Raw genomic sequence first — 15,018 nt, 5'->3', positions numbered from 1 at the left:
GGCATTGGCGGTGGGGGGAGGAGGATGAAGACATTAGCGTGGGGAGGATGAAGGCATTGGTAGGAGGGGATAAAGGCATTGGCGATGGGGGGGCGGGGATACTCACAAAAGTTCTTCTCTGAAGAGGAATCAGAAACCAGCCAAGGACATGCAGAAAGACTGGAAAGATAGACAGACAGAAAAATGCTTTTGGGATTTAATGTGGCAGAAAGCATAGGCCAAGAAAGACAACAAGAGAAGGAAGCTTTAGTTACAAGATGACTTTGGGGGCTCAGTTCTACCCCAGTTTATTAAGCTCTTACTACAGACTTGTTATGGAATATTAATTTAAGATGTGTTACAGTCATTTATGCTGCAGAATATTTGCTTAATGATACAAAGACATGCTCCATTTGTTTGATAAAAGAAAATTAACCAGGGGTCAGGAGGCTGAATCAGCAGCTAGCAGACAGAACTGGTAGGGAGGAACCATGTGTAGGTAGGGCTCTTTCCTTTTTTTCTGTAGGGTTCTTAAGTGGAGGTTGAGCAGAAGGGTGGGCAGTTTTGGGGAGATGAGAGCTGGGGAGAAGGTTAGCTATTCAGCCTCTCTGAGCAAGCAGGATTTCACCTCAGCCTTTGAGTCCTGAGTTCTCTGGAGGGATAAAGATCTAGATAAAGTTCCCTTTGGTGACTGTGATAGAGCCAGCACCTGAGGGAACAGAATTCCTGCCTGGCTACAGCCAGTATGGCCAGACCACTTCTGCAGAGTTAGTTGTCCCTGCTGATTAGGACAGCAGTTGCTTAAGGGGCAGCTACTGAACTAATGAAAAACAGCACAGCCTGGACTTTATACGGAGCCCAGAGAAAACTACGGAACCAATCATCATCTGTTCAAATTTTAGGTCTACTCCATGAGATGGAATCTATGCCCCAAAAACCTGAAACTTGATCAGCCACGGAGCTAAAGGAAAACCAAATACTGCCATTCTACAAAAGGCACACAGCAATAAAATGGCTCCTAATGACATCCTACCATACATGTAAGTATCCAGCTCAGCCATCATCAGAGAAACTGCCTCCTGCAGCAGATGGGGCTAAATACAGACAGACAGCCTGGACACTGTGCGGAGAGAGACCTTGGAACACTCAGCCCTAAACTGAATGCCTTCATCAAATCTGTCCTCTCAGGACTCAGGGAACCCTGCAGAAGAAGAGGTAGAAAGACTGTAAGAGCCAGAGAAGATGGAGGGTGCCAAGGAAACAAGGCCTTCTAGATACAACAGGACTCTACACACGTGAGCTCACCCAAACTGGCAGCGTGCACAGGGCCTGCGCAGCCCTACGCCAGACAGGGTCCTAGCTCTGGAAGGGGAAGTGGGTAAAAGCCCTCATCTCCAACCCAGAAGCTATCTCCAACTGATAATGACTAGCAAAGGAAAAACCAGTTTTCTCCAAGAAGTCTGGCTAGATATGCAAACCACATTTAAGGGCAGGCCCCCTGCCTAGCAAACTCAATGATGTTTTTAGAAATTTTTGTCTCACAATGGTTAGGCTGGGCTTATCTTTTCTATTAAACCTCACAGGTCTTTTGCTTTAATATTATAGTTTTCAGTTTTGTGTTTTTACTGGATTTCTGTGTGTGTAAACGTGTCTATCTCTATGTGTCTCTTGTGCTTTTTCTTCTGTGTGTTGTTTTGTCCTGATCGGTTTTGTTTGCTTTATTTTATTCTGTTTTATTATAATTATCTTTTAGATGCCTGTTTCCTTCTATTTGCGCTCTTCAGGGAAGAGCGTGAACACAGACTCCACTACCACAAATTATGCAGTTGAATTTTTCAAACTTGGGGAAATCACAGGGGTCAGCACATCCGGGGGGCAAGGGATAAACCTGGGAAAACCACCTTCATGATCACGGTGTCTCCCCTGCCAGGGAAGTTTGCCTGTTTGCTTTCCAGCGAAAGTGAGGAAGAAAGCTTGTGGGTGTGGCTAAGTGAGGGGCGGGGAGGGTCTGGAAAGAGTTAGGAGAGGGGAACCATAACTAGAATATATTGTATGAAAAAAATCTATTTTCAATTTTAAAAGTATATGCCCATATATGCATACATATACATAAACATTCTTCTGCCCATCCTCCTCTACACCAAAGCACACACAACCCTTTTCTAGCCTCAGCAAGTGGAACCTGCTCTTGGTAGCCTTGGAGCGCCACCTGGTGGGAAACTGAGGTATTAAATTCTTATGGCGTCTGGGAACTGCACTATCTGTAAATTAAGAAAAAATGTTGGCTGGCAAATACATTGCGATGGACCACAGACATGTGTCCCCCACCCCCAAACCACCAACTCTATGGCAATGTCCCTAAGGAGAGCAACTTACATGAAATAGATACAGAATTCAAAATAACGATTATAATCATGGACAGTGTGTTCAAAGACTATAAAGAAGGGGAAAGTGAAAGCCCGGATGCACTTACAGAGGACCTGGGCAATGACTGAAGCCCAAGAATGCACACACAAATGGCTGAAGGAAACAACGAGAACAGCGCAGGATAGAAAACCTAAGTGAGCGGAGACAGAAGAAAACTATGGAAAACAAGCTGGAGCAAAGCACGGAATGAAAGACCCAGTGAGCATGGCCAGGCTGCCGGAAATACCACGGCCGGAACTTTATGCGATCTTAAATTCGGCAATTCGGTGTGACTCGGAAAACCGCGTGGGCACTCGTCGGGGAGAGTTTTGTTGTTGCTGCTCCTGAGTCTTCTGGTTTTGGAGGCCTGGTAACGGGCTTCAGACGAAGCGTTTGGAAGTCTTCCTGCCCTCCTATAGTGCGATCATTGGACTAGCGCTGGTGTTGGTTTCTGTGACTGTCGAGGAGAATTCTGTCTGCATCCATCTGGACTCAGACTTTCTTTTCTTGGAAGATTATGGTGGCTTCAATCTCATCCCAAGTTCTTGATCTTCTTAAATTGTTTATTTCATTTTTTTTTAATTCTGGTAAATCATATGTGTCAAGAAATTTGTTCACTTCTTTTAGATTTTCTAATTTAGTGGACTAAAGGTTTTGATAGTGGTCTGACAGAATATGGGCTATTATTAAAATTTGTTGAGGCGTGCTTTGAGTTCTAATATGTGGTGTGTTTTAAAGATGATTCCATGGGCTGCTGAGAAGAATATGTGTTCTTGGTATTTGGATAGAATGTTCTAGAGATGTTTTAGGTCCACTTGATACATAACATCAATTTTTTATCTGAATTGCCTGTCTATTGGTGAGAGTGGAATGGTGAGATTTCTCAGTGCTGACGTGTTGGGTTTAATCTGGAGTTTTATATCTAGCAATGTTTCTTTTATAAAACTGGCTGTGCCTGATCTTGGGGTGTATATGATAGAGCTGTAATGCCCTCTTCAGCACTGGCCATGTCCCAGTGCAAGGACTTTAAAGGCATATGAGTTCTTGAGAGTAATAGGGGCCAACTGGGCAGAAGGAACAGAGTCTGCTGGGGCTGGGACAGTGCAGCCATTGCCACAGTTCCTTTAGGCACAGACACAGCAGGTACTGGATGAGCCATAGGCAAATGAAGACACAGGCATGTGTGACCAGAGAGTGGGCCACCACACGCTTGATAGGTAGAATTCACGATCTCAGTGGGTCATGAGCCCTCAGAGTCACTAACTGGCCCCACATGCAGTGAGTGGGTGAGTGGACACGGGCCATGCTCTCAGATGAGAGCATGAGATCCAGATCACTCTCGTAGGGCACCATGGGGAAAATGGGGGGCAGCCAAATTGACCAGCCTGCCCTAGACCTCCTGAGTAGTGGTATAGCCAGGATGAGTACATCCCATCTCCTGACATGGGTGTGGCATCTGCTCTTTGCTCTGTCCCCTGTCTTCCTCGCAAGTAAGCACTTATGTTCAAGACTGCCAGACCCTGACTGTAGTCCCCCCCACCACCAACCCAGGAGCATCGAGCTGTTCTTGGAGCTTCATTATTTGTTTTTCACTGGACTGTTAAACAGATCCTTAGCAGGAATCTGGGTCTCTAACTAGTGGAAACTCCTGTGTGGTAATGGCCTCCTTTCCCTCTGAGCACAAGAATCTGGAGTCTTGGGATACTTCCACTCCCACCACGGTGCAGAGAAACTGCAGCTTGTTGGAGAAATCCTGAGACTGACACCCTGTCTGCTCTCTTCCTGGCCTCAGGTGACGACTAGGGCAGTGCAAGGAGTGACAGCTTTGATGTCTGCAGCTCTGACTGGGGACACGCACATTTGATTTGTCTGAGCCTATTTCCTTAACAACACAGTCCTCTCATGTGGGTTGAAAATGTGGCCAAGCATAGAGCTCTTACCCAGCATCCTCGAGGCTCTGGGTCCAACCCCCAGCACTGGAAAGGAAGTCCCTTTCATACAGTAATTGTGATAACTAGAAGAGATGGCTTACATATAGCTGCTGCATCAGAGCTGGGACGTAGCTCCCATAGCCACCACCCGTCAATTTTAACCTCTGAAGCCATCAACAGCCTCAAACACCCTGTGTTAGCTGTCGCCTAGCCAAAAAGACAGGAGATGGGAACAGAGTTGCCACCAGAAGTCTTGCGTTCCAAAGGTGGCCTGAATACTCCAGTGTGGTACAACAGGGAACCTGCTCTACCTCCAGGGCCTTCCTCCTCTACAAATGGAGATACCCATGCATGCTGACTCTGCTGACTTCCCTGAGGGATGCAAGAGGGATAATGTGGCTCAAAATCATCAGCGGAAACCGATGACATGGCTACATTCACACTAAGTTTCCAGGAACGAACAGCAGCCAAAGTCATTTCCCTGGGGAGCACTTCCTTTCCTCTACAGTACCATATAGTCAGACATTACTGCAGAAAATTGTATTTGAGCTGATCCCTGAATAACCCTTCTGCCTCTGTGACAGCAGAACATGAACTTCAAAATATCTATTACTCATCAACTCATCCATCCATCCATCCATCCATCCACCCATTCACCCATCCATCCATCCATCCATCCATCCATCCATCCATCATCCATCTATAACCCGTCCACCATCCATTCAGTTCATCTTCACTGAGTCACTGACGTCTGAAGGAGATGCAGTATTTATTTCCTTACGAACACAGCTTAATCTTACAAGCAGCATGCTTGACTATCACTGCCTAACCACGCTGTGAGCTTTTTGAAGACAGATGGTTCCAGGCAAGGTTCAGACACCAGCAAAGAGAATGCAAAGGGCTGAATGACATCACCGTCACAGGCTGCTTCCCTCTGACTGTAATAGGGTGGGACTGCTATTTGGGTTCTACAGAGAAGGGGGCAGGGGAAGACTGGGACTGATTGATCCAGATCAGTCAGCAGCCTTGAGACCTCCTTGGTCTGGCTCAGACTCTGGATTAGTCTGGCATGAGGTATTTATCTGAGCACAGCCTGGCATCCACCCACCAACATGGCAGCTACCCAGTTCCCTTTCATCCCAGAGGCCCAGAGGCCATTAAGGCTGGCTGGAGCCTCTCCTATTACCGAAAGATGCCCTCAGTGTCAGCTCACCCGGAGCACAGACAGCGCTGATGTCACAAAGGTCTTCCTCTGGTCCTGGTCACGCTGCGGTTGCCTAGCACGTGGACCGTGGCTTCTTCCCTCTCCTTGACTCTCTCTTGTCTTCATCTCCTCTCCATCACGATCCTTTCTATGCTGTCCCTGACCCTCCCTCCGCCCCTCTTCTTGCTCTGTCTTTAGTTCTTTCCCCTCTCCCTTCTCACTGACCCCCTCCTCCTTTATCCTGGACCAACTTCCATTCCTTTGATATCCTTATATGTTTCTCATCTTTGTCTCCCTTTTTCCTCTTATCATCTTTGTGCATTTCCTCCTTTAACAGCTACTAAAGGTCATTGTGAAAGTCTACTTCAATTTCCTAGATCATTTCCCTGTTGTGGGACACATATTTCTTGTCTTTAAATACATATATTTATATATAATTTAAGTGTATGTGTGTGCCTGTTGAGTTTATGCATGCAGCACATGCAGCGCCCACAGAGGCCAAAAGATGGCATACCTTTCCCTAGAACAGGAGTTACAGGACGTTGTATGAGTTGCCCAATGTTGGTACTGGGAACAAAACTCAGGTCCTCTGTAAGCACTTGCCATTGTGGGTGCTGATAACTGAACTCAGGTCCTCTGTAACTGCTGAGCCATCTCTGCAGGCCCAGTCTTTTCTCTATGCATGGCAATGATATACTAACAAGACTGCGACTATAATTCAGATAGTAGGCTGTAAAGAGAGTTCACAGCGATAGTTCTACGAATATTTCAAAGAGATGTTTTATTTTCAGTAGAGTGTTTTAAGTTCAAAAACAAACAAAACATCAGCTAGCCACCCTTGAGGTTTGGCACCTTCTCCAACACTGATTCTTTGACATTCAGCTTTGGTTGGTTATGGGCTGCTTTCAGACACTGGGTGGCCTTAGGAAGTGTATAGAAGACTCCTTCTGGGTGTACAAACAAGGATCACAATCAACCGATTGAAAAGTGTCTATCAAGTTTATTTCCTTGACAAATACATGCTGCCAAATATTTATAATAATGTCCTAAACCAAGACACTGAGGCTCCAAGATAAGAATGAGACCATCTGACCCCATTGACTTTTGCCTGTTGCAACTCTATATACATGGGGTCCAGGCTAGAGATGACTTGTGGAATATTTGACACCATGCTTTGTGATTTTGTGTCTCAAAAAGGTAAGAAGTAAATATTTATACAAAGATAGCAAGTAGTGCTACATGAACTTTTCCTAGGAAGACATGAGCAAGCATCTACTCATCCCAGACAGAACCCAGTAGCAGGCCAAAGTAGCTGTTCCGCCACAGTCTGATTTGCCCAAGGCGTTTATCTGACTTCTTTCCAGAGCGTGAATGAGGGGTTACTTACAGGAGCATGGAGGATGCCAAAGCAGCCACATCACCAAAAATTCTCACTTCAGCATGAATGTATTAGTTAGGGTTCTCTAGAGTAACAGAACTTAGAGAATAAAGAGAGAGAGAGAGAGAGAGAGAGAGAGAGAGAGAGAGAGAGAGAGAGAGAGAGCGCTATAGATATCAATCACACACATATACACATATAGAATTTATTATATATAACTTCTGGACTTCTGAAGAAGTGGGCTCTAATACCAGTGAAGGAATAGACTTGCTGGTGAGATGAGAGAGCAATCAGGCAAAGAGCAAAAGCTTCCTTCTTCCATGTCCTTACAGAGGCCTCCAGCAGAAGGTGCGACCCAGAGTAGAGGTGGGTTTTCACAGCTCAAATGGCCTAGATTAGAGGCGTAGCTTCCCACCTTAAAAGATCCGGCTTGGTAGTATCTTTCCACTTCAAAGTAAGCAACAATCCCTCACAGGTGTGCCCTCCATTTTTGAGTTTTAGTTCATTCTAGATGCAGTCAAGCAGACAGGCAAGAATGACCATCACAATGAACAATGAAATCCCCATAGGGGCATAGATGGAGCCCCCTTTCTGTGATCTTTCCATACATTACATACTATAGCCACCACCTGTCACCATGGCAGCTGGCAGGGAGGTTTGGGAGTGACTAGCAGAGATCTCAAGCAAGAGTCAAATAACCTTCCCCACCCTGTTTTCCTTAAGGAATGTCAACAGACTCCATCTAGGGTTGTGAGTATCACGGTCACTTGAATGAAAAAACAAATGGAACCTACGATAGCGGTATCTCCTCGTGGAGTCGATATAATGCATGCAGCACATGCAGCGCCCACAGAGGCCAAAAGATGGCATACCTTTCCCTAGAACAGGAGTTACAGGACGTTGTATGAGTTGCCCAATGTTGGTACTGGGAACAAAACTCAGGTCCTCTGTAAGCACTTGCCATTGTGGGTGCTGATAACTGAACTCAGGTCCTCTGTAACTGCTGAGCCATCTCTGCAGGCCCAGTCTTTTCTCTATGCATGGCAATGATATACTAACAAGACTGCGACTATAATTCAGATAGTAGGCTGTAAAGAGAGTTCACAGCGATAGTTCTACGAATATTTCAAAGAGATGTTTTATTTTCAGTAGAGTGTTTTAAGTTCAAAAACAAACAAAACATCAGCTAGCCACCCTTGAGGTTTGGCACCTTCTCCAACACTGATTCTTTGACATTCAGCTTTGGTTGGTTATGGGCTGCTTTCAGACACTGGGTGGCCTTAGGAAGTGTATAGAAGACTCCTTCTGGGTGTACAAACAAGGATCACAATCAACCGATTGAAAAGTGTCTATCAAGTTTATTTCCTTGACAAATACATGCTGCCAAATATTTATAATAATGTCCTAAACCAAGACACTGAGGCTCCAAGATAAGAATGAGACCATCTGACCCCATTGACTTTTGCCTGTTGCAACTCTATATACATGGGGTCCAGGCTAGAGATGACTTGTGGAATATTTGACACCATGCTTTGTGATTTTGTGTCTCAAAAAGGTAAGAAGTAAATATTTATACAAAGATAGCAAGTAGTGCTACATGAACTTTTCCTAGGAAGACATGAGCAAGCATCTACTCATCCCAGACAGAACCCAGTAGCAGGCCAAAGTAGCTGTTCCGCCACAGTCTGATTTGCCCAAGGCGTTTATCTGACTTCTTTCCAGAGCGTGAATGAGGGGTTACTTACAGGAGCATGGAGGATGCCAAAGCAGCCACATCACCAAAAATTCTCACTTCAGCATGAATGTATTAGTTAGGGTTCTCTAGAGTAACAGAACTTAGAGAATAAAGAGAGAGAGAGAGAGAGAGAGAGAGAGAGAGAGAGAGAGAGAGAGAGAGCGCTATAGATATCAATCACACACATATACACATATAGAATTTATTATATATAACTTCTGGACTTCTGAAGAAGTGGGCTCTAATACCAGTGAAGGAATAGACTTGCTGGTGAGATGAGAGAGCAATCAGGCAAAGAGCAAAAGCTTCCTTCTTCCATGTCCTTACAGAGGCCTCCAGCAGAAGGTGCGACCCAGAGTAGAGGTGGGTTTTCACAGCTCAAATGGCCTAGATTAGAGGCGTAGCTTCCCACCTTAAAAGATCCGGCTTGGTAGTATCTTTCCACTTCAAAGTAAGCAACAATCCCTCACAGGTGTGCCCTCCATTTTTGAGTTTTAGTTCATTCTAGATGCAGTCAAGCAGACAGGCAAGAATGACCATCACAATGAACAATGAAATCCCCATAGGGGCATAGATGGAGCCCCCTTTCTGTGATCTTTCCATACATTACATACTATAGCCACCACCTGTCACCATGGCAGCTGGCAGGGAGGTTTGGGAGTGACTAGCAGAGATCTCAAGCAAGAGTCAAATAACCTTCCCCACCCTGTTTTCCTTAAGGAATGTCAACAGACTCCATCTAGGGTTGTGAGTATCACGGTCACTTGAATGAAAAAACAAATGGAACCTACGATAGCGGTATCTCCTCGTGGAGTCGATATAATGTGTCGTTACAGGCAGGTAACCTTGGGCGGCACTGGCATTCTGCTGTTAGTGACTGACTTACATCTCGCGACAGCCTTGTAGACTGATAACACTCAGTCCAAAGAGTGAGTGGCCCCAGCTTACAAAGGTAGAGACATTTGCTTAATTCACGAAGCCATTTCTAACTCAGGACTGCTCCAAACACAACCCCAGGTGGACACTCCTTAGGCACCTGCAGGCTACTCCAGAGCTAAGGCTTACAATCATCAGGCACCCTTCTGGGTGCAAGGACTGAAAACAGTTCATGGTTTAGGTACTTGGGACCCATCAGAGCTCAAGGGAGAAACACACAAAACCGCATGGTTCTCCCTTAGCTGGGGTGTCACGGACACGGCAAACTTGCTCATCTTAAAACTTAAGCTCATCTTAACTCTCTGGGGTGGTTCGAAGAAGAATAACCTTCATAGACTCGTGTGTTTGAATGCTTGGCCCCTAGGAAGCGGCACTATTAGGAGGTGTGGCTTTTGTTGGAGCGGGTGTGGCCTTGGAGGAAGTGTCATTTAGGGTGGGCTCTAAGGCTTCAAATGCTCAAGCCAGGCCCAGTATCTCTCTCTTCCTGTTCCTGCTGATACAGATATAGAACTCTCAGCTCCTTCTCCAGCACCATGTCTGCCTACACCCTGCCGTGCTTGCCGCCATGATAATGGACTAAACTTCTGAATCTGTAAGCCAGCCCCAATTAAATGTTTTCCTTTATAAGAATTGCCATGGTCCTCATGTCTCTTCACAGCAATAGAACAGTGACTAAGACACTCTTACAGTCTCAGATGGCGCACAGACGCCCAGGTTAAAGGAACCAGCCCTAATAAAGGTTTACATAGGTATTCTAAATTCTAGCATTGACCACATTGGCCTCCTAATTCAGCCACCCACCTGTCACCATAACATTACATCATACACCAAGAAACAGGCGCTGGGGCACAGTGGGGCACAGTTACTTTAACCTCCGCACTCGGGAGGCAGAGGCAGGCGGATTTCCTCCACGCCAGCCTGGTCTACACAGTGAATTCCAGGATAGCAAGACTACGGCGTGAGACCCAATCTCAAAAAACGAAACAAAACAAACAAACAAAAAAAAAACAAGTATATACAGAAAACCAAAGAAATAAAGAAGCATCTGCAGGCCTCTACACATGACGATAAGTTTGCAGACTACCCAGATATAAGGTCACACAAGTTCACATGGTTTTTTTGGAACGACGAAAGAACTTATTCACAATATGGTCTGTCCTCAGAAATGAGGCTGTCACAAAAAGGGAAGTAAGAGGAACAATACACTTTATTCTGATGAAGGTAGAAAAGGCCTCTGTGGCTTCAAGAAAATAAACCCTGGTTGTCTTTCCTGACTGGAAAGAATTCCTAGAGCCGAGTCTGCTAAAGATCTTGAAGAAACAGCGGCTTTTCGGGTTCCTGACTCCTGAGCTGTACTCGCTCAGTAATACTCCCAGTCTACTTTCTTAATTTAAGTTTTATTTTTTTAATATACTTTTTGTTTGTTTGTTTTTCAAGACGAGATTTTTCTGTGTAACTGTGGTTGTTCTGGAACTATCTCTGTAGGCAACGATTGGCCCACCTCTGCCTTCCGAGTGCTGGGACTAAAGGAATGCACCACCACCACCACCCAGCTTTAAATCTACTTGGAAGTAGTATTACAACACTTCTCCCCTTCCTTATTCCCCCAGTACCTCCCAGATGCCCTCCCCCCCCCAACCTCTCCCACAGTGCCTTCCCCAAGTATGGCTCAGTTAAATGTCACATAAGGGAGGTGAGCTGCACATGGTAGACAGGCTGCCTATGACAGAAACATGTTTCTCCACAGAGACAGATGAACACATAACAATAGCCAGCCATGATGAATAACCGTAAGTAAACCCATTCCTATCTGATACACCTGGGAGGGGCATGGAAGCCTAATCCAAGAAGAATTCTGTGGTTTTGAAGAATCTGGGGTCACAAGACTCTTGTCTTAGTTTCTTGGAGTTTTCCATTTTGAGCCATGTTCACACAGTGGTAGAATGATACCCTTGAAGTGTTAGCCAAGGAGAACTTTCCTTCCTTAGGTTGCTTTGGCAGGTGCTTTGTCTCAGGGACAAGGCAAGTAACTAGTGCAACCCCAACCCCAGGACGTCTGCCTGGAGTGGGGTGTGGCCTGCGGTGCATTTTCTAACCCCTTGCCAAATGCAGTCTAAACCCATTGGGGGTCCACATCTCTCCTTCATGACCAGAGAGACAGGGGCGGCAGTCAGAGGAGGAATCCTGAGCATCATTGAATCGTCTACCAACTTTCTAATCTCGAGAGTCTTCCTTCTGTGGGCTTCTCGGGCTTCAGCCTTCCTGGTTCATATAGTCATTTGACAAACAGTCATTAAGTGTTTACCACATGTCAGATACCAAGTCAATGGCAGCGAGCCAAAGTTTTTCCTTTGTCCTTGGTCTTCACAGGAAGGGACTATGGGCCTAGAGGCCTTTGTAATCTGGGTCATTGACTCTCCATCAGTGTGTGAGTCCCTTGGGACTAAGATCCATGGGTCATTCATCTTTGGAGTGCCCATAGTGCCAGACCCAGGGCCTTCTGGGTAAATGTTTAATGAACTAACAAATAAATACAAAGGATATGGAAGACGGAACATTTAGAAAACCCCTTGTTTCAGTCAGGAGACTTAAAAATTGCTCCTAACATTTTAAGGTGTTTTATTTCCTGTGCTTGAGATCAAGCTCACCTTCAAGATGCTAGCCAAGGGGTCTACCATTGCATCCCACCTCTAGCCCCTCTCTTTATCCAAATTTTGATAAGATTCGAAATCGAAGATGATCTGCTCTTTGGCTCTATAGATTGTTGACTGTGAGCATATCCATTCATTTTATACAGCGTGAGCGCCCTATCTGAGAGAAACACCATGGTGAACCGGGATTTACTCAGGCTCACCGCGCAGAAGCCTCCAGTCTGTCAAAGAGGGGAAGGCAGGGCTCCGTTTCCGCCAGTGAGCCTGCGTGGAGGACACTGTCCATATCACAGCAGATCAGGCAGAATGAGATAGGAAACTGGACGAGGCAACTACCCAGTGTCTGAACCTAGGGAACTACTTTAGGGTCCATTGCCTAGAGGTCCCAGAGCACACCCAAAAAGCACCACTGGACAGAGAATGAGCATTCCAAACGCAACCCCAAGGAGGACACTTCAGCTGCTGACTATCAGCTGGGATTGTAAACTGGGAAGACTTGGGAGGTGACTTGGACAGTAAAATCCAGGAAGATCTGGATCCAGATCCCCAACACCCACATAAAGAAAATCTGAGCAGTAATCCAGGCAGCAAAGAAATAGAGACAGGAGGATTGCTGGCCACAGCGGAATCAATGAACTCTCAGTTCTAGGAGGAACCTTGTCTCGAAACAAACAAATATGGTAGAGAGAAACCACAGAGATCTTGACCTTGACTTTGTTTTTTTTAACTGTTTTTATTGAGCTATATATTTTTCTCCACTCCTCTCCCTTCCTCCCCTTCCCCTTATACCCTCTACTATAATCCCCATGCTCCCAATTTACTCAAGAGATCTTGTCTTTTTCTACTTCCCATGTAGATCATTGATCTTGACTTCTGGTGCATGCACACACACACACACACACACACACACACACACACATTTTATTTTATTTTAAGTTAACAAATAGTAGTTACTTGCACAACCTACTGTTTTAAAGTGTGTGTGTACTATGAGCTAGTTAAATTTAAAGTGATGCACCTCACATGGTCACCATTGCATTATGGGACCGTTCATCCACTCACTCAGCACTCATTCAACACAAAGTTTCACCGTTAAGTACCATTGCTGTGCTATGCAGCACAATAGATGTCTTGAACATATTCCCCTGAACATACTGCAATGTCAAACATTCGACCAACATTTATGTCACAAAAATCCTGTCAAGCAAAAAAGCCAAAACAAAAGCAACAACAAAAAGTATTTACCTGCTCCACCCAGTAAAACCAAGCGTCAAACCCAGAGCACACACTGCAGCTACGTCTCCCAGGCTCCCAGTCCAGTTTGCTTCATCTTAGCTTCTGCTTTTCACTTGTAAAGCATTTTATTTAGCTATTATTTTTGTTTGGTTTGGTTCAATTTGGTTTTTTTAAACTGGGTTTCTCTATGTAATCCTGGTTGTCCTGAAACTTGCCCTGTAAACCAGGCTGGCCAGGAACTCAGAAACCCTCCTGCCTCTGCCTCCAGAGTGCTGGGATTAAAAGCCTGTGCCACCATGACTTAGTTATTATTTTTGAAAGAGGATCTTGCTATTTAGGACGGCTGGCCTTAAACTTGCAATCTTTTTGCCTCAGCTTCTTGAGTGCTGAGATTATAAGTGTGAGTCACCTTGCCTGAATTGGCTTCTTTCCTAGTCCAGGACTCTCATGGGATGGACCTGGTGTGCTAATACTACAGGCTCATGTCCTATGCTTTGGCAGTCCCAGCAATGGCCACATGTCACTCCCAGGGCATTTTCTGACAGTCTCATCTTTCCATCCATGAGCCAACACTTTGGCTGGTGAAGAGTACACTGTACACTGTGAGTGGCTAGCCTGGGATGTGGCCGTTCCCGACTACAATACACAGGGTGTCACCACCGTTGCTCTCACAAGGAACGTGTGTGTGATGGTTAAAACTGTCAGCGTATGGTTCTAGGATTGCCTAGGACAGAGCCTTTGGCACACGTCCAGATCAGTTATTGGGGGGTGGGAAGACTCGCCTTAACTTGGAGTGGCTCCATCCCAGGGCCAGGATGCTGAACTGGATGTAAAGGGGAAAGCAAGCGGAGCTACGACATTTGTCCCTCTCTGAGTCTTAACTGCAGATGCAGCACGAGGGCCTCCTCAGATTCCTGTCACCATGGTCCCCACCACAGAGGACTGTACCCTGAAACTGAGCCAACTCAACCTTTTCTCCATTGCGTTCCTTTGTCACAGCAATGAGGAAAGGTACTGGCATGTTGTGGAATTAACAAGGAGCCCCGAGGGTGAGCCACATGCCACGGTCTCCTGGGAGGGTGAGCTACATGCCAAGGCCTTCTGGGAGGGCAAGCCACATGCCACGGTCTCCTGGGAGGGTGAGCTACATGCCAAGGCCTTCTGGGAGGGCGAGCTACATGCCACGATCTCCTCAGAGGGTGAGGCCTTCTGGGTACTTCTTGTCTTTCTGTTTCTCTATCCTTACTTAGAGAGGTTTGACCTCACTTGAATTGTCATGAAGTATGTATGACAGGGGCCGTATATCTAGAGAAAAAAAAAACATTTTTCAAGGCAGAAACTGTGTGACTTTTCCTGGAGAGAATACTTCTATTCTCCACAGATCAAAAAGAAAGGATTCTAATTCCTGGTTGGCGAGCCAAGGAGTTCACTAACATTGCTTCCATTAGCAAGGGTCGCGCGCATGGGTTCCAGAAAAGCCCACGCCAGGAGTTCCCTGCACGATAGCTGGTAGCTCCACGGAAAAGTCTTCTCTCCCCATGGAAATTATGACTGCCTATACA

At 45.8% G+C, this 15,018-nt stretch overlaps 1 non-coding gene across 1 annotated transcript; it reads right to left on the bottom strand.

Moving 5' to 3' along the window:
* Positions 1–1,760: 1,760 nt before the first annotated feature.
* On the bottom strand, positions 1,761–1,917 carry LOC142847471 (U1 spliceosomal RNA). Its single transcript, XR_012910221.1, has one exon. It is a non-coding gene; the product is annotated as a U1 spliceosomal RNA (small nuclear RNA).
* Between the last annotated feature and the right edge of the window lie 13,101 nt (positions 1,918–15,018).

This window comes from Microtus pennsylvanicus, chromosome 3 (assembly GCF_037038515.1).
Source record: "Microtus pennsylvanicus isolate mMicPen1 chromosome 3, mMicPen1.hap1, whole genome shotgun sequence".
NCBI classification, from domain to species: Eukaryota; Metazoa; Chordata; class Mammalia; order Rodentia; family Cricetidae; genus Microtus; species Microtus pennsylvanicus.
The sequence above is the reverse complement of the archived record's forward strand: the minus strand, read 5'-3'. Positions and strand labels throughout refer to the sequence as shown.